Here is a 26,369-nt window from a genome sequence, read left to right on the forward strand (position 1 = left end):
GATGCTCTAACCAACTCAGCTACCCAGCCAGGGCTTCTCCAAACCTTTCGAATAAATGCTATCTGTTCCTGCTCAAAATCTTGCTTATTATTTATAACATGACCCTGCTTTTAAAAAGAACCTGAAATAGATAATAAAAACAAAGACTTAAGAATAATAAAATCCTTAAACTAACAGTAAAGTGCAGTACAATTTAATTAGGATGGGAAGAATAGAAATCCCAGGCTTAGAAAAGCCCCTGCCTTAAGCTGAGTGGAACTCACTTCTGAATGTCCCAGCACCAAGGAAAAACAGGAGAGATGGAGAGATGACTTAGTTACCATTTTATTTTATTTTATTTTTAAAGAGGCATGTGAATTTGTCAGAACACACTTTTTGCTAGGGCTAAACTCAATAAATTAGATGGTGCGCATTTTCCCATAGAGTAATCTGTATACACATTTAAAAGGCCCTTACTAGCAGTTTTACAAACCTGGCAAGAGAAATTATTTGAGGAGTTTTTACAATATTGTTTCCAAGTCTCAGATCTCCTGAGTCAGACTGAGGGTTTACACAGCTTCCCAGGTGATGCTAATAATTACTCACATCTGGGAATAACTGACTTGAGGCCTTTTAAATACCTTTAACGGTTTTTGACAAGAACTGAAGAGCAATCGTTCCAGACTGAAATCACTGAGGAGCATTCCGTTACTGGCTGAAAGGAGTCTTCCGTCACCTTAATTCCTGACATGGAAGTGACAAAATGTTATTTTATAATGAAAACCAAAGAACTCTGACATGTATTTATTCCAGAATAACTTTGCTTGGAACTGGGTTTCAGACAGCCTGTGCAAGTCTTCTGTAAAAGTCTCAAATGTATAAAGACATTTCCATTAAAATGCCACAGGTGGGCCCTGGCCGGTTTGGCTCAGCGGTTAGAGCGTCGGCCTGTGGTCCCAAGAGACCTGGGTTCGGTTCCCGCTAAAGGCATGTACTTTGGTTGCAGTTTGTCCCTGGCCCTGGTTGGGTTGTGCGGGTGGCAGCCACTCGATGTGTCCCTTTCACATCGATGTTTCTCTCTCCTCTTCCTCCCACTCTATCCGAACAAAAAATGGAAAAATGTCCTCGGGTGAGGATAAAAAAACAAAACAAAACAAAAAAATGCCACAGGTGAGAGCTGACTATGTCACAGATTTTCAGGTAGGAATTGCTAATCATTGATATCTAATCCAGAAAACCTTGATGTGGGTATTATTAAATGTTTAGATTTTTAGCAAGACTCATGCTATGGGCTTTCTAAAAGGCAACTGAATTGACCCTGGCTGAGTGACTCAGTTGGTTGGAGCATCATCCTGTGCACCCAAAGGTTGTGGGATGGATTCCTGGTCAGGACACATACCTAGGTTGCAGATTGGATCCCGGGTCAGGGAGAGTACAAGAGGCAACCGATCGATGTTCCTCTCTTCCATGGATGTTTCTCTCTCTCTCTCTCCCTCCTTCTTTTTCTAAAAATCAATAAAAACATATCCTTGGGTGAGGATTTTATTTATATAGCTGAAGACTGAATTAAAATGCACCTCCGGAAAACATCTGACATGATCAATTGATTAATTATATTTATTTATTTTTAATCCTTACCCGAGGATGTTTTTCCATTGATTTTCAGATATAGTGGAAGGGAGGAAGGGAGAGAGAGATAGAAACATCAATGTGAGAGAGACACATCAATTGATTGCCTCCCGCAGGACCCCAACCAGGGCCAGGGATTGAATCACAACTGAGGTGTGTGCCCTTGACCAGAATTGAACCCGAGACTCTTTGGTCTGAGGGCCAGCGCTCTAACTGCTGAGCTAAACCTGCCAGGGCTGATTAATGATTTTTAAAAGATTTCAAAAGATTTGTTTCTACCAAAAAATGTCAAGGATTAGCTGATAATAACAGTAATTTGGTTTTGGCATAATTGAGCTATCCTAATTGACAGTAATTAGCCAATGTGTTTAGTTGCTGTTTGAAGCAATCCTAAGACCTTGCCAAGAGAAAAGTATGCTTGTCTTTGTCAGTGACCACTGGAAGGCACTTGAACAGTACAAATACAGGGACCAGAACATAGTTCCGTGGCAATATTTTTTATGGAGATTTGCTTTCTCATGAGGCCGGTTTTGCCCACTCCAGTCCAGCAATAACATTGTGATAAGGGCTTTTAAAAATTGGGAGGTACTTTATCAAGATCATGGCTGTCCTCGGCGGATGCTTCCTATCTATAGGTGAAAGGCTGAATATTGATCTATAAATGTTATAAAAACACTCTTACATTTTCTTAACTATTTTCTCCAATGAAGTGAACTTAGAATGTAGTGATGTTTAACGGCATAAATGTTCTTTCTCAAGCTTGCCGATTCTCCTCTGCATTGGAGGAAATGCAGCCCCAAACCTGCCACCCTGGAGACAGAAGTTTGCATTCAGCTTTAGCAGGATATACGGCAAACTGGCAGGTGTTTTATTTTGGAGCAATAAAGGGTTGAATTGATTATAAATAGGAAAGATCATACTTTAAGTTCACCCTGATGGAACGTTAAGTAGCCTTGTAAGTATAGGACAGTATTTCTAAAGCGGGGCCGGGGGAGCCACGGCGGCTCCCTGCTGCCAGAGCAATAAACTTCCTCCGAGCTTCTCCTCACACTGCGTGGTACTTACTTTCTATCCATCTGTCCATCTGCCTGTTTACCAACTTGATTCTAAGAACCTCTAAGCACCCTGAGGCAGGGAACTCTTAGGGATAATTCCTGCCTGGAAAAATGTCTTCTGAGTTCTCAGTAAAAAGGGGGGTTATTGTCAATCCTGCTAACCAGGAGGATGCTTGTGGCTTTTTCCTTTAAAAAAAAGTAAGTCAATGAATCCAGTTTATATAACCTAGAGTCAGTTTGGCATACAAAGGTTTTTATTATAATTATTATTGTTGTTATTATTATTATTATTATAAATCTTTTAGTTATCTTCCACTGGAAAATAAATGGAAAGAGAATTTTTAAACTGTCTAGTATTTTGTAAGATCAGACCTAAGGAACTGCATGAAACTCACATTAAATCCCTTTCTTCTTCCACCCACCTCTGCGAGCTGCTCAGGAAGTCCTGCGTCAGCGACTGAACGATCGCTGCAGAGCGTGACTTTCTATTCACTGAGTTCATCAAAGACGTGGAGGAGATAGCAGTTTTGATCCAGCAATTCCTGTGGCATTTTCTTAAGAAAGTAGTATTGTTCTTCAGAGTAATTTGGTCTGTGGTGTCTCTGGATCACCAGATAACTAATTTATCTCACATAGGGCCGTGGTGCTTTCTGGCCAAGATGCTTCGATTTAACGTTTAAGCAGCAATAAACTGGAGGAAGAAGACATCTACATTCTTCTATTGGAGAGAGATTATTCTCATATTAGTTCTCACCTTGTGTACCTATTTGTGGTTTCAATTTTACAGTGAAAATCCAATACCATTTTAAATTAGTGTGGGAAAGATGGATTATTCAATAAACTATGTTGGGATAATAGTAGTCATTTGGAGAAAAAAGCACTGGCTTCCCATTATTCTTCCCACACAAAAAGAAAGAAAGAGAGAGAGAGAGAGAGAGAGGAAGGAAGGAAGGAAGGAAGGAAGGAAGGAAGGAAGGAAGGAAGGAAGGAAGGAAGGAGAAAGAAAATCCAAATGGCTCAAAAACTTAATTGTAAAAAAGAAAAAGAAAAAATACACACACACACACAACAACAACAACAACAACCATGAATGCTCTAGAACACCTGAATTTTTAAAAATAAACTTAAAATGAGGGGGGATAAGTCTTTCTGATCAGGTTTTTTGATATAAGTATGTCCCAAATATTCTACTGGACGTACTTATACTAAGATATTACTCATTATTTATCAAAAAAATTCAAATTTAACAGGATCTTGTACTTTAATTTGCTAAATTCATTGACTTTCTTTTTTGCTTTCTATTGTCTGTGTCTATGTGAGGGGTGTGTGTGTGTGTGTGAAATCCCTTCACCTTTTTTGCCCAGCCTCACAACACCCCTCCCCTGACAGTTGTCAGTCTGTTCTCTATCTATGAGTCTGTTTCTATGTTGTTTATTAGTTTATTTAGTTCATTAGATTCTACAGAGATGTAAAATCATATGGTACTCAACCATCAGTAGATGAGTGGATAAAAAAAGCTGTGGTACATGTACACAATGGAACACTTCTCAGTCATAAAAAAGAAGGAAATCTTACCCTTTGTGACAGCATGGATGGACCAGGTGGGCATTATGCTAAGTGAAATAAGTAACCTTAATTTCTAAATAAGACATTAAATGCAGATACTATTAAGAAAAGATGGATGATCTAATTATAGAAGTCTGAATCTTTTCATATAGCTCCCCCCAAAATACACAAAGATGCATAAGCAAAAATAAAAACAAATAACTCATATTTATATGAAAAGATAATCAATTCCATTCATTTGTGAAATAAAATAAAATTAAAAACAAGATACAGCCCTGGTCAGTTTGGTTCAGCGGTTGGAGCGGACCAGAGAGTCCCAGGTTCGGTTCCCGCTAGGGGCATGTACCAAAAATAAATAAATAAATAAATAAATAAATAAATAAATAAATAAGACAACCCTTTCTTAAAAAAAAAAAATAAGATACAATTTTTTTACTACGAAACTGTTAAAATTAAGAATTAATAATAGCTCTGGAGTGTAAGTGGGGTAATAAAACTTTTATGTAACGTAGGTATAACTTTTTTTTAATGGTTATTGGTTAGTTTTTATTAAAATTTTAAATGTGTATAACATTTGACTTATCAATTATACTTCCATGAAGTTACTCTTCATACATATTCACAATTTTTTTAAAGCAAAAACAATGGCATTTTTCTCTGTAAGATTTTTAAAAATTACTATAGGGGCATAATTTAGGACATATCTTTCCTTCAGAATGGAAAACTCTCTATTCACTGTAGCAGTCATTTTTGTACCCAAAAACTTCCCCTCCACAACTTGTTTTCATTTTTTCAGTTATCCTGCTAATTTATGTAGATGGATTACTGTTCGAGCTGTCATGGATATATTAATTTCAAAACATTCTTCACATAGTAACTAGCAGAACTCTATTGTCCCATAGTCTTTGAGACTATATAAATCCTCATTATGGTCAAACTGTCTACGTGAATGCTCTCTTTATCAGATGAGTTTTCCAAGAAACCTTCACCAGACTAAACAGATAAAAGAGAAGCATCACCTAAAAAAAATGAGGCTGGATTGTGAGTTCTTCAGAAAGATGAGATTTTAAAGAATCTAACAACAACAACAAAAAAAAAGATGGAAGGGAGGGTGTAGGACCGAAGCAAAAATGACATGAACCTGTAAGAACACTGTCAGGAAGGCAAAGCCCAGAATAGGTGAGCTGATGAAAAATGCTGGAGACAATGTAAGGGGCTAGTAAAGCCACGTTACTTAAGACAAATGACTCAGTGTCCACAAAGGGAACCCAGAACTACTCAACTCCCATTGTTCTCATCTTCTCCATGGAGGAAATTACTACTCAGGTTGGAACTGATGGCACAAACCCAGGACAGACAAGAAGACAAGACGAGCCGACACTTCTAAGAGATTTCATCTTTGCTGGCTCCAGGAAAACCCCAGGCAAGGGTATCCCCAATTCCCAAATAGGAATTCGTTTCCTCCTTTCCTTTTCTCATCGAAGTGGAAAAGTCACTGCCTTTGGAAATGTTCCTCTCATTACTGGTGCTTTCTCCGTACAGTGAGGCCCAGGTACAGATCCGTTGGTCTAACAGGGAGCTGTGGACCCCAGAAAGAGCGTAGGCTTCGGATGCTCACAAGAGAGATGACGGGAGCTCCGACTCTCCACTTACTTTACGTAGGTCACTCACCTCACCACACCTCAGTTTCCTCATTTGTAAAAACAGGAAATAAAACCCTTATTAGTAAGATCAAATGAGGGTATTACTGTGAAAAGTGTTTCTCTACAAAACAATACACAGCATAGACCATCTCAAATCTGGTCCATATCCAAGTTTCCCAACCTTGGAGAAGTAAATTTGTCAACCCACAGAACATAAACCATACAACCAGAATCCTTTTTTTTTTTTATCCTCACCGGAGGACATTTTTCCATTTTTTGCTCAGGTAGAGTGGGAGGGAGGGAGAGGAACAGAGAGAGAGAGAAACATCGATGTGAAAGGGACACATCGAGTGGCTGCCACCCGCACAACCAACCAGGGCCGGGGACAAACTGCAACCGAGGTACGCGCCCTTAGCGGGAACCGAACCCGGGTCTCTCAGGACCGCAGGTCGACGCTCTAACCGCTGAGCCAAACCGGCCAGGGCCAACCAGAATCCTTTAAACGTTTCAAAGCTCAGGCCTGAAGAAAAGCTAACTAAACACCAATTACACTTAGAACTATCTACAAATTACTACCTGTATGTTTTCTATGGGCGCTGTAACAATTTAGTGGCTTCAAACAACACAAAAGTATCCCCTTATAGTTTTGGAAGTCAGAAGTCTGAAATCTGATTCACAGGGCTGAAGTCAAGGTGTTGGTCAGGTTGCCTTCCCTCTGGAGGCTCTAGGGGGAATCTGCCTCCTTGCCTTTTCCAGCCCTGAGAGGCTGCCCGCATCCCTTTGCTCATGGCCCTGGGGCATTCTGCATCTTTTCTTTCATCGTCACATTCCTTACCGCTCCTCTGATCTCCCATCCCCCTCTTATAAACAGGCCTACCCAGATAACCCATATACACCTTCCATCTCGAATCCCTACTTAATCACAACTACAAAGTTCCTTTTAACCACACAGGGTAACATCAGGTCACAAGGTAAGGTGAACGTAAATCCATGGGGTTATGAGGATGTGGGAGTCTTTGGGGACCATCATTTAGATAACCACACTGCCAGCAACTGTCCTGTATTATAATCCATTCCTTATCAGCACAGGTTTTCTGTTCCTTGCCCCAGTTAGTCATTCAGAATTAAATCATCAACAGATGCTCTCAAACACTTGAGCGCATAGCTCTTTCCTATTATCTCAACCTGAGTTATAAAAAGTATTCACTCCTTTCATTTTTGACAAGGCACTTACACACAAAGCACACCTGCCCAAAGATACTATAAAAAACTTCTCTTTCCTTCATCTACACCATCTTCCTACACGTGCCTTCGCCTAGTCAGAGCCCCGCCCCCCCAGCCATATCATTCAGGGAACAGCACAAATTTTAATACAATCCTCCTCTCTGACCTTCCCTAAGGAATTGCCTCCTTATTTTCTATAGGATTTCCTTTCTGTCTTAGCAATACATCTTTGCTGTTTCCTTTGCAACTTCATTCTTCACCGAGTGTGCCCAAGGGTTCTTGATTCTTCCTTACCCAGACCTTTCATGAGGCAATGTCCCTAGTTTCTCCCTATTAATTTTAACCATAAATCCGATGTCACATTATGAACTTTTCTCCATTAACTATCCTTCAACTCTCTTTTTTACATTCTAAATGTAAAAATTGAGGTGGAATTTTCACACGGAAAAATTCAAAGGTAGTAAGGGTATAGTTTGATCAGACCTTTGTGCCATTTTAATATGGCTGATTTCTGATCCTTTTATTTCTGTTTTATGAAAAAATGTTTTATAATTTCTATCCAACCCATTCTATTTAACAACCTGCATTCTTCCATACATTTATTTTTCTCATAAAAATCAATACTGAATTATTAAATCAGATTTTATTCAGAAATGGGGACATTGAACAGTGGGCCATTAGGTTTGTTTCTCAGAATCCATTTCCCACGCATGGAGAGTAACGCTTACTCCTGGGGAAACATCCTCAGAAAATGGAAATGTTGACTTTGACCTTAATGCTTGACATACCCTTCTGGTTTTCAATTCCTTACTTAGAGGAATTAATTCTTCTTTAAAAAATTGTTTTGTTTTAATCCTTACCTGAGGATACTTTTCTATTTAGGTTCAGATAGAGTGGGAGGGAGGGAGAGAGAGAGAGAGAGAGAGAGAGAGAGAGAGAGAGAGAGAGAGGAGAACCATAGATGTGAGAGGGACACATCAACTGGCTGCCTCCCACACGACCCTGACCAAGGCCGGGACTGAACCACAACTGAGGTATGTGCCCTTGACCAGAATCGAACCTGGGACTCTTTGGTCCATAGGCCGATGCTCTACTGCTGAGCCAAACCAGCCAGGGCAAGGAATTAATTCTTACACATCAAAAGGTGTCTGTTGTGATCCAGCACATCTGAGAAAAACAGTGATACAACCGGGACTCCCCAAAAAGCCAGCAGCTGGAAAGGCCTGGAAACCACAGTACTAATCAAACCAGGTCATCCCGGTATCCTCACTGATTAAGACACAACAGGACCCCGCATTTACTTTGTGAAGTAAAACACCACAGTGGAAAGAGAAGTTTTCCTTACGGAAAAGGCACACACACTGAAAGGATAATCACTGAACAAAAGCATTACGTGCTTTTTTCTCAAAATCTTCAAAACAGGGTAAAGGCTCCCTCTGAAATGAAATAAGATGATATCCAAAGGCTTCAACCTGAGCCAGTGTCTCCGAGGCCCATTCAATGCCACGGTTCTGAGACCCTGGTGTTCACACTTGCTCCGCTGTTTCAGGTGAAGGAAGCGATAGGCTGCATCCAGCACAGGAACTACACACAGAAGAAGGCTCTTTAGAAATGTCACTTTAGCAACCACATTTTGTATCTTCTCGCTGAGCTGACTCATGCTCCCAGCCCTGCCTCCAGGCAAAGGGGATACAGAAGCTAGCGGGAGATAGAGTCACAGATCACACACTTGCAACGTGGGTGTGAGAAATCGTTTCCAGGGAGAAAATGACAAACATATTGGTGCACCCAAAATATACATGCAAGTGGGGATTCCACTGGGCGTTGGTAAGGCTGGCAAGAGCCTCAGAATTTGGTTCTCAAAGAAATGAGGCGGGTAAGGAATCCCCCCTCAATGTCAATGTATCTTCTTACCATCTGAACGATACTGGGCATATTGTGTGCAGATGAAAAGCAGCATTTGAAAGGAGGTCAAGAAATATTTCCCCTGGTGGTTTCTGACATCACATCAAGATGGCAGAGGTTCTTTAACCAGCAGAACAGAAGCGGGGCCAGAGCAAGCAGGGTTTGCTCACCAACGCACAGCTCAAACGCAAAGGCCCCCACTAAGAACAGCGGTCTCAGCAGGTCTGCCCAACTCCACAAAGCCTGCATTTTTCCCAGTGATTCCCACACCAAAAAGCACATCACCCTGTGCTAAGCCCCACGTGAGAGCTCAGTAAATGTTAGTGGAGGGAAGGGAATGAAGTCAGTGCCACAGAGTTTCAGTTAAGCAGCGTTGGGGGACGGGGGTGAGGATCTCAGACTTCATATGAATTCTCTCCAAGACTACGAATACTTGTTTGAAGTCGTAAATATCATAGATGTATTTGCATAAACAGTCATATATTTACTTGTGCTTTTACAGATTGTGCCAACTATTTTCAGATAATTTACGAGAGAAAGTGATCAAGTTTACTATTCTTTTTTGTCGTGATGAAATTTATTTTTCCTGCTTTGTTAGTTTAAAACCCATCTCTAACCCTGGCCAATTTGGCTCAGCGGTTAGAGTGTCGGCCTGTGGACCAAATGGTTGCAGGATCGATTCCTGGTCAAGGGCATGCAACTGGGTGGCAGGTTTGATCCCTGGCCCGAGTCCGGGGTCGTGTGGGAGGCAACCAGTCGATGTGTCCCTCTCACATTGATGTTTCTCTCTCTCCCTCCCTCCCATCCATTCTATCTAAAAAATAAATAGAAAAAATATCCTTGGGTGAGGATTAACAAAAAGTAAAAATAAATAAAATCTATCTGTAACTGGCCAACCAACCCTTGTGCATGTAACTACTGTCTCTCATGGTTCCTGTTCCTTCAGCTCACCTGCCCCGCCCCTGCGGAGGTGCCTTCCCCTCCTTGAGATGCTTTCCTACATGGCTACTCCTGTACAGGTGCCGGCACGCTAGCAAATGTCGCCAGCACTCGGGCCCGAACCAAATGAGCCCGAGCAGGTGAAGAGACATTCTAGTTCTTCTAAAAAAAGGTCCTGTAATTTATTCCACAGTAATTCATTCCACAATTTACTCCCAGGAAATCACTACTCATGTCTGATTAGGTTAAGGCCAATTCTCTATAATTACATCCTCAAGGAAGAAAGATCAGCCAGTCAACCCAATTTAGTATTTTCTCTACCTCTCATGTCAGTACGGCTCCGTTCTTTTGCCAACTCTGAAGAAAGGATCTGAAGAACGTCTCCTGAGTGGAAGCAAAGAGAATCGCCTATCTTTTTGATTATGAAAGCTTGAAGGAAACAGGGATACCTCCTATTATAATACTGTCATTCTAGAATTTTCTCACTTGTTAAAAACTAATTTCATTAAAATGTATTATACAACAGTTATTTTGTTAATTAAATAATTAGCAGAGTATATACATTTTGCTGCTGCACGTAGGAAGAAAGAAATAAGGTAGCATTTCTGTCCAGGCTAGCAATGAATAATTCATGCTCACCCTTAAATTATATTGTAAAGGCTACATGAATAATAGCTTAATATTTCAGTTTTGTTATAGTCCATTAAGTAGTTATTTCTCTTGGTAACAATGCACTGAACAGATATTGAAATACTTCTGCACAAAAAAATTATCTAAATTAATGGTGAAGCTCTTTTCCTAACTGATAAATTACTTATAGATATATGTTTGGAGAACAAAAGTTTTGCAGAAAAATATGCATAACAATTAAAGTGATGAATTATGGTACAATAATAGAAATTTTAAAACTTGAGCCATTTGCCCGGTTGGTGTGGCTCAGTGGATTGAGCATTGTCCCATGGACTGAGAGGTCCCGGTTCAATTCTCGGTCAGGGCACATGCCCAGGTTGCAGGCTCGATCCCCAGTGGGGGGCGTGCAGGAGGCAGCCAATTGATGTATCTCTCTCACATCAATGTTTCTATCTCTCTCTCCCTTTTCTCTCTCTAAAAAATTAATAAAATATATTTTTAAAAAATAAAAACTTAAGCCATTAAAAAGACCATATCAATCAATCTTGAAGTTTCTCTTGGATGTGCCAGGAATTTAACTTTTACCTAATAGCATGTGACATTCAAAATTCAAGAAGTGCATGTAAATAGTCATCAGATTGTTGAACTAAACATGATAAGAATTTGAAAATCACTAAAAATTGTAGTCATGGGTATTCTCAGGGAAATTTGTTGTATTTTCCTCTGATATAATGTTAGTATGAATGTCTCACACAGGGTCCACTCCTGCAGTGATAACAGCATGGACAAAGTTTCTATGACCCAAGATGAACATGTACTGTAATCAGGAAATAAACTCTCATTATTATGAGCTACTGAGATGTTCAGGCTGTTACCACAGTACAGCTTACCCTCAGCTGACTGGAATGCACAGATATAGGCTGGGGATGCTACAATTTCACTAAGTAAACAAACATGATAGTCAAAATTAGTCCTCTCTTATTCTAAAGCACAGAGAAGTTTATAGATGCACATTTGAGCATTTTAAAAGACTTTCTTGGTACTCAGTTCTCTTCCATCAGCCATTCAACAGTATCTGCAGAACACCTATAATGTGGCAGGACCAGGACTGTGCTGGTGTGTTGGCTCTCACTAGCCAGCTGTCAGCTCCAATCTGTATTCCCATTACCCAGCACAATGCCAGGCACATGTTCTAGGTACTCTGGAAATGTTTGTTGTTTGCTGAAACGTGTTTTAAAATACAGTGAGCATTTATACAAAGTGCACAGGTAATAAAAAAGGAGAACTGAAGTGTGCCTGGGAAACCAAAAGGAATTATCTTTTGAACAGGCATGAAAGAACAGGAGTAGAGACCAAGTTTCTTAGGGGAAAATATAGCACATACAAATGCACAAGTGTTTTGGTCTGGATTTTAGATTATTTTGCCACCAATGGTACACTTAAAGAACATTCTAGTAGTAATCACATTGATCAGATTTAATAGAGTCCGTTATGTTATCCTATCTCAATATAGGCTGGAATCCTGGCTTATGTCAGTGGCAATACAACACAGTGCTTAAGAACGTGGACTCTGGAGGCTGGGCACATGGGTTTGAATCCTGTTTCTGCCACTTTCCAGCTGTGTGATTTAAGCAAGTTGCTTAACCTCTCTGCTTTGTTCCTCAGATACAAAATGAACATTTTGACAATAATGCTTTGTAGGACTATTGTGCTGATTCAGTTCAAAGTATAAAGTACTTAAACAGTTTCTGGAATAGAGTAAACACTATATGAAAGTATTGGTTATTATTTGGTAAGGCCACAGAAAAATCTCCAGTGAAATAATCAGGCCTCTGTCTATGACCCAGTCCTTTTCAGCATTTTTTTTTTTTTTTTTTTTTTTTTTTGGTATGTGCCCTTAGTGGGAACCGAACCCGGGACTCTCTGGTCTGCAGGCCAACGCTCCAACCACCGAGCCAAACTGGCCAGGGCATTTTTCAGCATTTTTATCAATACAATTGGATAAGGGGATTGAAGTCCTTTTGATTTACAATTAGGATAACATTTTATGATGGAAGAAATAACAATGATGATGTGTGCCAGCTTCACATTTCAAAATAATTATAAGAGAATGGAACAATCCGTAGAAAAGTAAAAAGCAACAGTATGCATTCACCATATAGGGGTAAATGTTACATTTTTACATTTAAATCTAGAACCCATTCACACAAATTTAGGAATGAAAGGGAATCTGCTTTAAGAGGAGCATGTATAAAGCAGACTTGGAGGGATTAAGTTTATTAATTATAAGTTCTGTATGAATCAAAGGTATGTTATGATGGCCAAAAAAGTTAATGCCCACCGCCAATATCATACTCAATGCATAAAAACTATAAATGTTCCCCTAAAGATCAGAAACAAGACAGGGATATCCCTTTTCACCACTCTTGTTTAACAAAGTACTGGAAATCCTAGTCATAGCAATCAGATAAGAATAAGAAATAAAAGGCATCCAAATTGGAAAGGAAGAAATAAAACTGTCATTATTTGCAGATGAAATGATACTGTATGTAGAGAGCTCTAAAGATTCCACCAAAATAACTACTAGAACTGATCAATTAATTCAGTAAAGTAACAGAATACAAAATAAATATTCAGAAATCAGTTGCATTTTTATATATCAATAATGAACTATCAGAAAGGAAAACTAAGAAAACAATCCCATTTACAATTGTTTCAAAAAGAATAAAATACCTAGGAATATATTTAACTAAGGATGTAAAAGACCTGTACTTGGAGAAATATAAGACATGGAAGAAAGACAGTGTAAAAGATACAAATAAGTGGAAGCATATACCATGTTCACGAATAGGAAGAATTAGCATCATTAAAATGTCCATACTGCCCTGGCCAGTTTGGCTCAATAGTTAGAGCATCAGCCTGAGGACTGAAGGGTCACAGATTTGATGTCTGGCTAAGGGCACATACCTGGGTTGCAGGTTTGATCTCCAGTCCCAGTCAGGGTTGTGTAGGAGGCAACCAATTCATGTGTCTCTCTCACATTCATGTTTCTCTCTCTCTCTCTCTCTCTCTCTCTCTCTCTCTCTCTCCCCCTCCCTCCCTCCCTCTCCCTCCCTTTCAATCTATCTAAAACTCAATGGAAAAAATATCTTTAGGTAAGGATTCACCAAAAAAGTCAAATGTCCACACTACCCAAAGCAATCTATAGATTTAATGCAATACCTATTAAGATACCAATAGTGAGCCCTGGCTAGTTTGGCTCAGTGGTTGGAGCATCTGCCTGTGGACCAGAGAGTCCTGGGTTTGGTTCCTGCTAGGGGCATGTACCAAAAAGAGTCCTGTTAAAAAAAAAAAAAAGAAACCAATAGTGTATTTCACAGAACTAGAACAAATATTACAAAAATTTATATGGAACCACAAAAGACCCTGAATAGTAACAGCAATCTTGAGAAAGAAGAACAAAGTTTAAGAAATAACACTATCTAATATCAAACTATACTATAAGGTCATAATAATCAAAACAGCATAGTACTGGCATAAAAACAGACATATAGATCAAAGGAACAGAATAAAGAGCCCAGAAATAAACCCATGCCTTTAAAGTCAATTAATATTTGGCAAAGGTAACAAAATCATACAATTGACTAAAGATAGTTTATTCAATAAATGGTGTTGAGAAAATTGGATAGACACATGCAAAAAAAAAAAAAAAAAAAGGAAAGAAATTAGACCACCTTCTTACATCACACACAAGAATGAACTTAAAATGGATGAAAGACTTAAATGTTAGTCTTGAAACCGTAACAATCCTAGAAGAAAGCATAGGCAGTAAAATCTCAAACATTTTCCATAGCAATATTTCTTCTGATATATCTCCTTGGGCAAGGGTAACAAATATAAATAAACAAATGGGACTACATCAAATTAAAAGTTTTTGCACAGCAAAGGAAACCATCAACAAAATCAAAAAGCAACCCACTGAATGGGAGAACATATTCGCTGGCTGATACATCTCATAAAGAATTAATAATAAAAATTTATAAAGAATTTCTAAAATTCAACACCAAAAAAAAAAACAACCCACGAAAATTTAAATAAAAATGGACAGAGGACCTGAACAGACACTTCTCCAAAGAGGACATAAAATGGCCAATAGATATATGAAAAGATGCTCAATGTCAACTAATCATCAGAGAAATGCAAATTAAAACCACAATGAGATATCACTTCACACCTGTCAGAATGCTATCATCAATAAATCAACAAGCAAGTGTTGGTGAGGATGTGGAGAAAGGAGAATCTTCGTGCATTATGGGTGGGAATGCAGATTGGTGCAGCCACTGTGGAAAGCAGTATGGAGTTACTTTAAAAAATTAAAAATGGAACTGCTTTATGACCCAGTGATCCTACTTCTAGGAATTTATCTGAAGAAACCTGAAACAGGAATTTGAAAGAATATATGCACCCCTATATTCACTGTAGTGTTATTTACAATAGCCAAGATTTGGAACCAGCCCCAGTGCCCATCAGTAATGAGTTGATAAAACAGCCATGGTACATTTACACAATGGAATATTACTCAGCCTTAAAAAAGAAGACAATTTTACCATTTGCGACGGCATGGATAGATCTGGAACACATTACACTAAGTGAAATAAGACATCAGAGAAAGACAAGTTCCATATGATTTCACTCATATATGAAATCTAATGAACAAACTGAACTAACAAGCAAAAGAGACAGACTCACAGATAGAGAGCAGGCCGGCAGCTCTGGGGGAGGGTCAAGAAGGGGGCATGGAGGAATTGAGCAACAAAGAAAAAAAACAGAGAAAAAGAATTCATGGACATGGACAACAGTGTGGTGATTGTGGGGGGAGGGAGTGGGTAGAGGTGGAAGAGGGTATGGGGGGATAAATGGTGATGGGGAAAAAAATAAGTTAATGTCATGTCAGACCTCATTAACAGAGTTTTGGTCTCTAGATTGAACACTGGAGGCAAAAATGTTCTGCCCTCACCTGCACAGGCCAGCTCAAGTCACGGTAAGAAAAGAAGAGTATCACAGACAGTGAGAACAGGTCTATTCCCAACAGCGACAGCAGTGTGGACCCGGGACACCTATGGTCTGAGGGTCAGGATTTGGGTTCAGATCCTTACCCTCTTCCTCCCTGGACATTTGACCTTAAAGACTGTTTCCTGTTCTGTAGAACTTGAATACCATGGTCTGGTTTCACACTGAGACCAGAGTACTCACCACGATGACATCTTTTTTATTGTGGAAAAATATACATAATATTGAATTTGCCATTTTAGCCATTTTAAGTATACAATTTAGTGGTGTCCATGGTATTCTCGATGTACAACCATCACCATTATTATTTCCAAAACTTTGTAATCACCCTGAGCAGAAAGTCTGTAGCCATTCAGGAGGGCCTCCCATGTCCCTCTTCCCCAGCCCCTGATAACCTCTAATTGACTTTTTGACTCTACGAATGTGCCCGTTTTTTGTGTTTTTTTTTTTAAATTTTTTTTCTTTATTGACTTGAGAGAGAGAGGAAGGGAGAGGAAGAGAGAGATAGAAATTCAATGAGAGAGAATATCGATTGGCCGCCTCCTGCATGCCCCCCACTGGGGATCAGGCCCACAATGTGGGCACGTGCCCTGGCCAGGAATGGAACCGGCAACTTCTTGGTGCATGGGTCAATGCTCAACCACTGAGCCACACTGGCTGGGCCAAATGTGCCCATTTTAACTATTTTCCCAGATGAATTATTGACAACTAAAAATGTTTGGAAATGGAATGGGCTTCTTCAGGGGGAAGTGATGTCTGCTCTCACCAGAGGTGTGAAAGAATGGGGAAAAAGCCCTGGCTGGTTTGGCTCAGTGGTTGGAGCATCGGCCTGCGGTCCAGAGAGACCTGGGTTCGGTTCTTGCTAAGGGCACGTACCATGGTTGCAGTTTGAGCCTGGCCCCAGTTGGGGTTGTGCGGGTGGCAGCCACTCGATGTATCCCTTTCATGTCGATGTTTCTCTCTCTCTCCCTCCCTTCCACTCTATCTGAACAAAAAAATGGAAAAATTCCTTGGGCCCTGGATGGTTTTGTTCAGTGGTTAGAGCATCAGCCTGTAGTCCAGAGAGACCCAGGTTCGGTTCCTGCTGAGGGCATGTACCTCGGTTGCAGTTTGTCCCCAGCCCTGGTTGGGTCGTGTGGGTGGCAACCACTCAATGTGTCCCTTTCACGTCGATGTTTCTCTCTCTCTCTCTCTCCCTCCCACTCTATCTGAACAAAAAAATGGAAAAATGTCCTCAGGTGAGGATAAAAAAAAAAAGAAGAAGAAAAGAAAAATGTCCTCGGGTGAAGATAAAAAAAAAAAAAAAAAAAGAATGGGAAAACACACGCTTCATTGTGGGGGGGATTTACTTTGGGGTGGAGTAAACGACAGGAAGATGTCTCCCAGATCTGAGAGTCTGTGAGAACAGGAACTCCACAATCCACCCTACATGTGTTAGAGGCCAGTCCTGGCCCCATTTCATCCAAGATGAAACTGAGGCGAGAGCAGTTGCATAAGTAGCCCAAGGTCATACACTGAGTCCCAAAGGCAGCTATGGATAGAACAGTCTCCTGATGCTCGGCCCTGCCCTGCATTCCGTCTGCAGGTGCTGCTCTCTGCTGCTCTCTGCGGCCTGCTTGTCCTCCAGCGCTGACAGCCTCCCTCCCCCGCGCCCCAGGGCTTGGTTGGACGCGGCAAACTACCTTCTATGCAAAGTGATTAATAACATCAGGTTCCTAACTTTACAGCCACAAAGATAAAAGCTGTTGGAAGACTAATTTGCAAGCATAAAAACCTTTGGAATAACCATCAGTAAACAGACCCTCCAGTTTAGATCAACATTTCAGAAAAACACTGGACTGGACCCCATCCGCATCCCATAGCCTGCGGAGGGGCCACACAAGTGCTGCTTTTTTTAAGGCACCAAGTTTGAGACCAAAAAGAGCCTTCAGTTCTGATGTAATCTCTCTAAATATGGAACAGACACAAATGTACATGAAAAAGACTCAATCTGAATAAGATTCTAGATACACTGTTTTGTTTTTTTTAAGACTTAGATATATTCTTAGACTCAATGTCTAAAAAGAAAGCCAACATATATGTTCCTTTAAAAAATAACTACAGAACCTGTCTCTTTAGTGAGAGATTACAAGAAATATTTTCCCGAGTAAATAGAAAACAAAAGTAAAATGCTCTATTAAATATTAAACTTTTACCAAATATCAAATCTACTATCTAGCAATTCATTTAGAAGTCTATAACATTTCCCTATGAAATTACTTTTTTATTCTCACCCGAGGACATTTCTGCATTTATCTTCAGACAGAGTGGAAGGGAGAGAGGGAGGAAGAGAGAGAAACATCGATGTGAGAGAGACACATCAAGTGGCTGCCACCAGCATGACCGCAACTGGGGCCAGGGACAAACTGCAACTGAGGTATGTGCCCTTAGTGGAACCGAACCTGGGACTCTCTGGTCCCTGGGCCGACGCTCTAACTGCTGAGCCAATCCAGCCAGGGCTCCCTATGGAATCTATTCAAAATATCAGTTCCCATCTCTATACGTACATTTTCCCCATTTGTATCCTAAGCAGTCTGTCAATAAAGACAAAATTTTTTTTTTAGTAATTTGTTTTATAAAAACTGAAAGGAGCCCTGGCCGATTTGGCTCAGCGGTTAGAGCGTCGGCCTGCGGTCCAGAGAGACCTGGGTTCGGTTCCCGCTAAGGGCGCGTACCTCGGTTGCAGTTTGTCCCCAGCCCTGGTTGGGTTGTGTGGGTGGTAGCCACTCGATGTGTCCCTTTCATGTCGATGTTTCTCTCTCTCCCCCTTCCACTCTACCTGAACAAAAAAAATGGAAAAATGTCCTCAAGTAAGTATAAAAAAAAAAAAAAACTGAAAGGAAAATTTAAGAAGTCAATTGAACAATTAAATTCAACATATAAATCTATTTTAAAAAATCTGTTTTTAGGGCTTCATAAGCCAAAAATGAATGCAAAGACATTGCACAAATTAATTACGATGGACCATTTTCTTATTCTATTGATTATAAACGTATTCAGAGGCTTGTAGGTGATGTGTCTCGAACTAGAAGAAATGCAGATGTAGGCAGGCAGGGCAGAGGCAGCTACTCAATGACGGTGCCTGGAAGCTGGCTCCTTCTAGCTTTTTGCTCTGCTCTTCTAAACGTGTGGATGTCCATTCTCATGCCTATCACCTCAAAGTTGCACGATGGCTTTGCATTTCTGCCATCAAGCCACATCTGTCCACTTCTCTCCGGGACAAAGGTAGTGGAAACAGGAGGTGGTGGGACTTACATCAGGAAAACAAACACTTCCCCAGAAACCACGCTCCTGCCCATCCCCCAGTTCATGTTGCCTCTTGTAGTCACTCCAAAACAGAAAGCCAGACTATCCAGTCACATCTTCTTCCTTACCTGAATGCCTACCATGTGGTATGTGAATCTCTGAGTCTGTGGGTCCCACTTCCTCACAGTCTCATGTCCATACCGTCCTTTCCTTCTTTCACTAATTCCGCCTTGGCCCAGGCTCTTCACATCCCTTGTCTAGACTGGTGCAATAATCTCCAAATTGCTCACCCTACTTCCAGCGTTGGCTATATCCACCAGGCTGGTTTCTCTGCAACATATATGTGACTGTCACCTCTCCCTGCACATAAAATGGCATGCAAGCACCTCTTATCTGATTCAACCTCTTCAGGTTTGTCTCCCACCTTTCCCCTAAATACACTTTCTAAGCATATGAAGCTTCTCACTTGCTTCCAGTTGCCCATGTTTCTTTTCTTTAAAGAATTTTTTTTTCTTCATTGATTTTAGAGAGAGTGGAAGGGAGAGGGAGAGAGAGGTAGAAACATCGATGAGAGATAACATCAATTGGCTGCCTCCTGCATGCCCCCCACTGGGGACTGCGCCCACACCCTGGGCATGTGCCCTGACCAGGAATCGAACCGGCGACCTCTTGGTGCGTGGATCGATGCTCAACCACGGAGCCACACCGGCCAGGCAAATATTTCTAATCTTAATGCCTTTGACCATGTTATTATTTTCCCTGAAATCTCTTTCCCTCTCTGTGTTTATCTGGAAAATTTCTACTCATTCTTTAAAGTTCAACTCAAACATTCCCCTCCAGTAAAAGCTATTCTTTTTCCACTTCTTACCTCCATCAGAGTAGGTCCAGGCACTATCCTCTGTGAGTGTGTGTGGGATTATGGCACTTAGTACACTGTATCCCAATTACTTATTTACACATTTGCCTTCCATACTAGGCAGTGAGCTCCTTAAAGACGAGACAAAGTCTTACTGTCTTTGGCCAGTGCTATCTGGCCCACAGCAGGTGAGTGATAAGTGCTTGTGAATACATGAAAGAGGAAATGACTGAAATGGCTATCATTTCACGGGTGAAATCTAGAACACAGGGTAGGTAACACCAGGATAAGAGAGTGAGAAGCTATTTTGTGGCAGGAAGAGCTTTGTAGTAGCCCCTAAAATGACCTTGTTTATTTCAAAAAGAGGAGGTAGGTAATTACATACGAGAATCTAAATAATTGAAATGTAACATTTTAAATTGAATGAAAACTAACAAAAATGTTGAAATATTATTGGTAAAAATTTTTCTAAAAATGCATTACACATTTCCTTGCCTTTAAAGGAGAGTATGTTGAACCAAATTTAACCTTTTTTGATGACTCAGTGTCATCATCCCGAAACTCAATTATTGCTGAGGTAGGACTGTCTGCTCCTCTATTAAATGGCTGCAGACTGCAAACCATTTAGTTCTTCGCTAATTTTTCTTTCTCTTCCACCAGGAGGATATTATTTAGTATCTTAAACTGTTGTAACTGCACAAGCCTTCAACCTCAGAGAATCATAAAACTTGAGTGTTTAAAAGAATCTAAGAGATCATTTAATCTATCATTCTATTAAGGTTTATATTTAAGAGAACTAAGCACTAATTTTTCTAATTGACTGCTTTTAATCTTCTATTTTAGTTGCTTTTAAATTGTGTTCTGCAATCTATTCAATTTTAGCTCAGGCCATTGTGTTCATCTTTCTCAAAATGACAAGGGTAAAAAACACACTATAGGACAAATGTAATTTGAATGACCTTAAAACTTAGGGTATATCTGCTCAGTATCAGAAGTAAAATGTACTTATCAATAGAATCTCTTCTTTTTAGTTATTTGTGTGTGTCTATTGCTTTACGCATTAATAAAATACCTATTATTTATTAATTCAATACCTCACTCAGCCTCCAATCCATGAATCGCCAGGCTGTTCACTGATTAGTTATTTCTGTGCTAGTTGTTAGGAATGTGGAGAGCAAGGGGAGCAACACATATAAATGTCCTAAGTATTCACTACTGCACAGATATAATCCTTAACCCCCCAAAGAACCTTAAAATGGATGATATTCCCTTCATTTTATAGATGAAGCCAAGATAAAAAAGTTGCACAATTTACCCCAAGTCATACAGGTGATCAATGGTACAGAAGAGATGTAAGCCCACATACCCGATACCACATGGTTGCCCTTAAGGAAGTCATAATCTATAAAAGGAGAAAGTGCCCTGGCTGGTTTGGCTCAATGGCTGGAGCATCGGCCCTCAGACCAAAGAGTCGCGGGTTTGATTCTGGTCAAGGGTATGAACCTTGGTTGCAGTTCAGTCCCAGGTCCTGGTCGGGTCATGCAAGAGGCAACCAGTTGATGTGTCCTCTCACATCAATGTTTTTCTCTCTCTCTCTCTCTTTTTCCCTCCCTCCCTCCCTCCCTCCCTCCCTCCCTCCCTCCCTCCCACCTTGTCTAAAGATAAATGGAAAAGTATCCTCGGGTGAAGATTTTAGTAGATATATATATGAAGAAAGGTTCATATCCAACTAACTGTAACAATAGGGTAAAAGCAGCCATGTGGTGTGGAGCACAGGACAGGAAGTAATTAATTATACCTGAAAAGGTGAGAGAATGTTATGCAGCAACATTTGAGGCAAACCTTATTAACAGTAATAAAAATAATAGCAAACAGTTTTATAGGAATTACTATGGTTAGGCACATACCATCTTGTTGATAACCTCACGATAACCTTATTATTTTTTTCTTCTACGAAGAGAGAACTGAGGCGCAGATAGGTTAAAATAACATACCCAAGACCACACACACTAGAAACGGCTGGTTCCAGGGTTGCCACTAGAACCACTGTGGTATGCTGAGTCCTAGAAGCAAAAAAGGTGAAGGTGTCCCCAGGTGAGGGAAAGGAGAGGGACAGGAGCAAAGGCATCAATGTGTATGAGAAACTGAGTAATCTGAGGTGACTGGAACAGCAGAGTAAACGTTTAAACAATGAAATCAGGTGTCACCACCCCTCTACTTAAAACCCATCACCGGCTGCTTACTGCGTTTAAGTGAAGTCAAAGCCCTGCCCACTCTTCCTCCAGGGGGCACTCACCACGGTCCTGCTCACAGCTCCCCTGCCGCAGGCCCTTCAGTTCCTAAACCCCAAGCTCAGAACCTTTGTGCCTGGTGTCGCCTCCTTCTGAAACAGTCTTCCCCTCACCTTCTTACCTAGCTAACTCTTGACATCCTCTGGTCTCCACCTGATTATAATTTATTCAGACAGGCCTCTGAAATTCTCCACCATGTTAGAATATCTCATAGTAGAACCCTCAGCTTTTCCTCCATAGCATTTACCCTACTTTGTAATTTTCTAATGGTGTGATGATAGACTACAGGCTCCATTAGGGCAGGGCCCGTGGCTGATTGTTTTGTTTTCCCCTGTTTTGTTTTTGTTTGTTTGTTTCCCTGTGACTGGCACATAATGGAATAGCAGAAGTTGAAGCTGGAATCAGAAGGGCATGCCCTTTGTCCTACAGACAGCAAGATGGCAGAAAACTTAATCAGGATTGTGTCGAGATCGAATAGAGGTTTAGATAAAGCGAAACAAAACCTAGTACAGTGCGGATGATAAACGAGAAAGGCCAAAGGTGAAAGACCAGTTGAAGGTCATGTCAGCAACCTGGATGAGAAACAGTGAGGGCCTGAACCCAGCAGATGAATTCAAGAAACCAGGGGTGCGCCTGGGTTTGTTCATTGGACGAGTGTGTGCGTGCGTGTGTGTGTGTGTGTGTGTGTGTAAGCCTGCTCTGTGCACTCAGGATAAAATAAAGCATTAATCAGTAAATCTGTATAGAAAAATACTATACTCTCCATTAGAGGGGAAATTAAAAGAAAAAAAAAAAAAGACTGATTGCTCCTCTGGCCTTCAGATCCAAAAGGAATTGAGGAGTGAGCAAGCATTTCCCACGGACATCTCCCCTTCAAGAGGAACTGGATGAGAAGACAGACTACAGAGAAGTTTCCTAGCACTGGAATGAAGATTTCAAAACATACTTGGTACAGGGGCATAATTCAGGTCTTGCTGAGAAAAGCCTGGGAAAGGGTAAGAGACCAAAAATGGTATTGGAGGGTAGGCGTGGCCTCACCTATGTGAAAATGTGCAAAACAAAAGTCTACACATTGGAAGGAGATTTTGGGCCCAAGATTGAAGGAGGCAAAGAGCTGAAAGGTTGTCTGAGAAGGAATGGAGGCAGCCGGTGCCAGGCTCCACCAAGCCCTTGGCATCCTTCCTGGGTGCAGGGGCGGGGTGACCACAGGGGGACAGGCATGGCGTTGGTGGCTGCTCTAGCCACTGCAGATTCTACTCCTGACAACCGCTCTCCTCAATGAGGCTTACACAGTGGAAAGCGAAGACTCCAATCATCTGTCTTCAATTTAAAAAATAACACCCTTTTCTTGAAAACAGAAACTTCCTGATAACCATTCTCCCTAATTTCCTGCATGTGCGTGAAGCCTAAAGGTTACCTGAAAGACAAAGTTCATCTTGCCGAGAGCATCTGGGAGCCTACAGGGAGTCTGTTTTTACCCCGCAGTCAGCAGTAGTAAGAAGGGTGGTAGGAGAAGACGGCACCAGGAGCTGCCACTTCCCCACCGCCAACCAGCTCTCTCGTTTCCTCTGGCATATGTCACGGTGAAAAAGCCAAACTCCAACCTTCTGTTTTCCCGGAGTCACTTAGAATCATGTCTCGAGTGCTGCTGGGTTGTGACAGACGCCCCCACGTCTATCTACACCCCAACAGTGCGGGGATGAGACGGGGAGATGATGGATGGGGAATGAGCATCCATCTGGGGGAGGTACGATGGGCTTAACTTGACTGCCACTGAAGTTAACAGAGTTGGCCTAGAATGCAGGGCTGGCTGTTTTCATCGAGTTCTCCCCACTCGAGGAACAGTCCTTGCTTGGGTGCTGAGGATATTCTGACGTCACGCCCTCTGAGGAGGCGCCCCTGTTTGGGGGACTCAGAACCTGAGTGGAGAGTGCAGGTTGGTCAGAACTGCCCTTAGGAGGCTCACAGTCTGAAACCGGTTCCTGGGCAGGGGCCGAAGCACAGGGCTCACCCAATTCACAGTCCCGGGTTCAACAGCCAACTCTCCTGCCTGCTGGCGTTTACTCTCCCTTACTCAGCTCCTGCCTCACAGAAAAAAATCCCTACTTCTTAACCTTTTTGTTTCATCCCGTCTCATTTTCTCCAGGGTGTGTTCACTTTTGCTTTGGTTACTACCTATGTTCAATGCTTCTCTCTTCCCAGTGGTTCGGTCTGTAGCAGGCTCACTACTCCACATTGCGGTCACCGGGGAGCACCCTGGCGCAGAGCTGAGATCTACGAACGAACAGGGTTCTTGCTGCTGCCAAGTCACTGCATCGAACACCTAATGTCAGTCCACTTACACATTTCTTGACGTATGAAATAATAAATTTCCCAATTGCTGATGGCGCTTCGAGCCGCGGTTTTGGGTTCCCCTGCAGCCGACGGCACCCTAACTGATAAAGAACTAAATCAAACTTGGCAATCAAGCAGAGCAGCCCAGAGAAGGTGGGATCTGAGGAGTCTCCAGCAAGGCAGTCAAGAAGCAGAAAAAGCAAATTAAAAGTTATAAATATAAAAGAATAAGGTATTCCGGGAACTGCACATAGTTCAGAAAGTCTATTGCAAAGAGTACGAGGATGGAGATAGGGCTGGTGAGGTGGCAGTCTGTATGCCATCATAGATTAAATAAAGACATAACACCTTTATGATTTGGTGGGTTGACTGGGAGGTTCTCTATCAAGAGGCAGAGTCTAGCCTGGCCGGTGTGACTCAAAGGACTGAGCATCACCCCATGAACTAAAAGGTCCTGGTTCGAATCCTAGGCAGGGCACATGCCAGGGTCGCGGGCTTGATCCCCAGTAGGGGGCGTGCAGGAGGCAGCTGATTGATGTTTCTCTCTCATGTTGATGTTTCTATCTCTCTCCCACCCTTTCTCTCTAAAAAAAAAAAAATCAATAAAAATATTTTTTAAAAAAAGAGGCAGAGTCTATTTCCACATCCCATGAACCTGGGCTGTATCATGATTTGCTTTTATGAACAGAACATCAGAAGTAATGTTATACAAGTTTCAGAGCAAAGGCCTGGTCTTGAACTGCTGTCCCGAGGCTGCCACACTGTAAGGAAGGTGATCTAGCCACTAAGAATGAGAGGCCGGCTGGGGAAGAACTGAGGTGTGCCGCCCGAGCCAGCACCAAGTGCTGGGCATGTGGGAGAAGAGGACCTTATGGGCCACGCCGCTATTCTAGGCATCATCTGGCTGCCCATGAGCCCAGGCGAGACCAACAAATGAACCTCCCAGTCAACCCACCAAATCATAAATAAAATCGCCCTGGTTGGTGTGGCTCAGGTGGTTGGGCATCACCCCATACACAGAAAGGTTGCTGTTTGATTTCCAGTTAGGGTACATGCCCAGGTTGTGAACTTGGTCCCTGGTGGGGGGCGTGCAGGAGGCAACTGATTGATGTTGTGCTTTCACATCAATGTTTCTCTCTCTCTCTTCCTTCCTCTCTCTTTAAAAAATCAAGAAAATAAAAGTATGTATTTTTTGTATATGCCCCTAGCGGGAACCAAACCCGAGACTCTCTGGTCAGCAGGTCGACGTTCCAACTGCTGAGCCAAACCGACTAGGGCAAAAAATATTTTTTTTTAAATAAATAACATCATTGTTGTAGTAAGCTGCAAGATCTAGGGTGGTTTGTTACACAGCAATAGGTACCTGATACCCAGGCCATGCTAAGATATCTGGGTTTTACTCAAAACTGTGAGGAGTAACCTGATTAGTCTCAGGTTTTAGAAAGATCACCTTGGCAGCAGCATGCAGAATGGTTTGTAGTGGGGACAGGGTAGAGATGGAAGGACTTTTTGGAAGACGACTTTACAAGGGGAGGGGGTGGAGGAGGGTATAGAGAGGATAAATGGTGACAGAAGACTTGACTTGGGGTGGTGAACACACAATTCAGTATACAGATGATGTGTTGTGGAGTTGTGCACCTGAAGCCTGTAGAATTTTGTTAACCAGTGTCACCCCAATACATTTAATAAAAAAGAGAAAAAAAGACTATTGCATTAACGGAGTTGAGAAATAATGTGGATTTGAACCAAGACCATGGCACAGGGAAGGCAAAGAACAGACGTCCTAGAGGCACAATCAACATAAGACAGGTCCTAGCGTATAAAAAAGAAAACTGAATTAAGAACCACTCAAAGGTTTCTGGACTAGATTAACAAGTGGACGATAGCGCCCTTCTCTAAAAGAATGACCATTGGAGGAAAAGAAAGTTTGACATAACAGTAGAACATCCAAGTGGAGATGTAC

General features: G+C 41.5%; 1 protein-coding gene across 1 annotated transcript in view; it reads right to left on the bottom strand.

Annotated features, from left to right (window-relative positions):
* Positions 1 to 26,369, bottom strand: part of KCNMB4 (potassium calcium-activated channel subfamily M regulatory beta subunit 4) — a 67,196-nt gene that overhangs the window by 4,677 nt on the left and 36,150 nt on the right. The window lies entirely within an intron of this gene.

This window comes from Molossus molossus, unplaced genomic scaffold, assembly GCF_014108415.1.
Source record: "Molossus molossus isolate mMolMol1 unplaced genomic scaffold, mMolMol1.p scaffold_m16_p_10, whole genome shotgun sequence".
In the NCBI taxonomy this organism is placed as follows: Eukaryota; Metazoa; Chordata; class Mammalia; order Chiroptera; family Molossidae; genus Molossus; species Molossus molossus.